Consider the following 1,763-nt stretch of genomic DNA (forward strand, 5'->3'; position numbering starts at 1 on the left):
TCTTTTTTGTTCCTGTGTTCCTCCATTATTGTGCTGTGCTTAGTTGCTCACTTGTGTCTGACTCTTTTTGACCCAATGGACTGTAGCCCACATTCCTCCATTACTGTGTTCTTTTGTGTTAAATAGGTAGTTTCTAATATATACTTTTCCATGTCATTTTTATAAAGTTACATCTTTGTATATTATGTAGCTATCAATAATTACAGCTTCATGATTATTGCTTTATGTAGCTGTATCTTAAATCTGATAGGAAAGATACATACACACATATACAAATATACATGTTTATATCTATATTCTCAATTATAAATATATAGATATAAATATATCTATATGAGATATGAAAACTGGAAAAGATCAGTTTTCATTCCAATCCCAAAGAAAGGCAATGCCAAAGAATGTTCAAACTACTGCACAATTGCACTCATCTCACACGCTAGCAAAGTAATGCTCAAAATTCTCCAAGCCAGGCTTTGGCAGTATGTAAACTGTGAACTTCCAGATGTTCAATCCGGATTCAGAAAAGGCAGAGGAACCAGAGGTCAAATTGACAACATCTGTTGGATCATCAAAAAAGCCAGAGAGTTCCAGAAAAACATCTACTTCTGCTTTATTTATACGCCAAAGCCTTTGCTGCGTGGATCACAACAAACTGTGGAAATTTTTTCCAGAGCTGGTAATACCAGACCACCTGACCTGCCTCCTGAGAAATCTGTATGCATGTTAAGAAGCAACAGTTAGAACTGGACATGGAACAACAGACTGGTTCCAAATCAGGAAAGGAATACATCAAGACTGTATATTGTCACCCTGCTTATTTAACTTACATGCAGAGTACATCATGTGAAACACTGGGCTGGATGAAGCATGAGCTGGAATCAAGATTGCCAGGAGAAATATCAATAACTTCAGATATGCAGATGACACCACCCTTATGGTAGAAAGCAAAGAAGAACTAAAGAGCCTTTGATGAAAGTGAAAGAGGAGAGTGAAAAAGTTGGCTTAAAACTCAACATTCAGAAACTAAGATCATATAGCATCCAATCCTATCACTTCATGGCAAATAGATGGGGAAACAGTGGCAGGCTTTATAACTTTGGGCTCCAAAAGTCACTGCAGATTGTGACTGCAGTCATGAAATTAAAATAGGCTTGCTCCTTGGAAGAAAAGCTATGACAAACCTAGACAGCATATTAAAAAGCAGTTCAGTTCAGTCGCTCAGTCATGTCCAGCTCTTTGCGACCCCATGAACTGCAGCACGCCAGGCTTCCCTGTCCATCGTCAACTCCCAGAGTCCACCCAAACCCATGTCCAATGTGTCTGTGATGCCACCCAACCATCTCATCGTCTGCCGTCCCCTTCTCCTCCTGCCCTCAATCTTTCCCAGCATCAAGGTCTTTTCAAATGAGTCAGATCTCCACATCAGGTGGCCAAAGTATTGGAGTTTCACCTTCAACATCAGTCCTCCAATGAACACCCAGGACTGATCCTGTTTAGAATGGACTGGTTGGATCTGCTTGCAGTCCAAGGGACTCTCAAGAGTCTTCTCTAGAGACATTAGTTTATTGACAAAGGTCCGTATAGTCAAAGCTATGGTTTTTTAGTAGTCATGTATGGATATGAGAGTAGGACTATAAAGAAAGCTGAGCACCAAAGAATTGATGCTTTTGAACTGTGGTGTTGGAGAAGACTCTTAAGAGTCCCTTGGACTGTAAGGAGATCCAACCAGTCCATCCTAAAGGAAATCAGTCCTGAATTTTTAT

This window comes from Bos taurus, chromosome 27 (assembly GCF_002263795.3).
Source record: "Bos taurus isolate L1 Dominette 01449 registration number 42190680 breed Hereford chromosome 27, ARS-UCD2.0, whole genome shotgun sequence".
NCBI lineage: Eukaryota > Metazoa > Chordata > Mammalia > Artiodactyla > Bovidae > Bos > Bos taurus.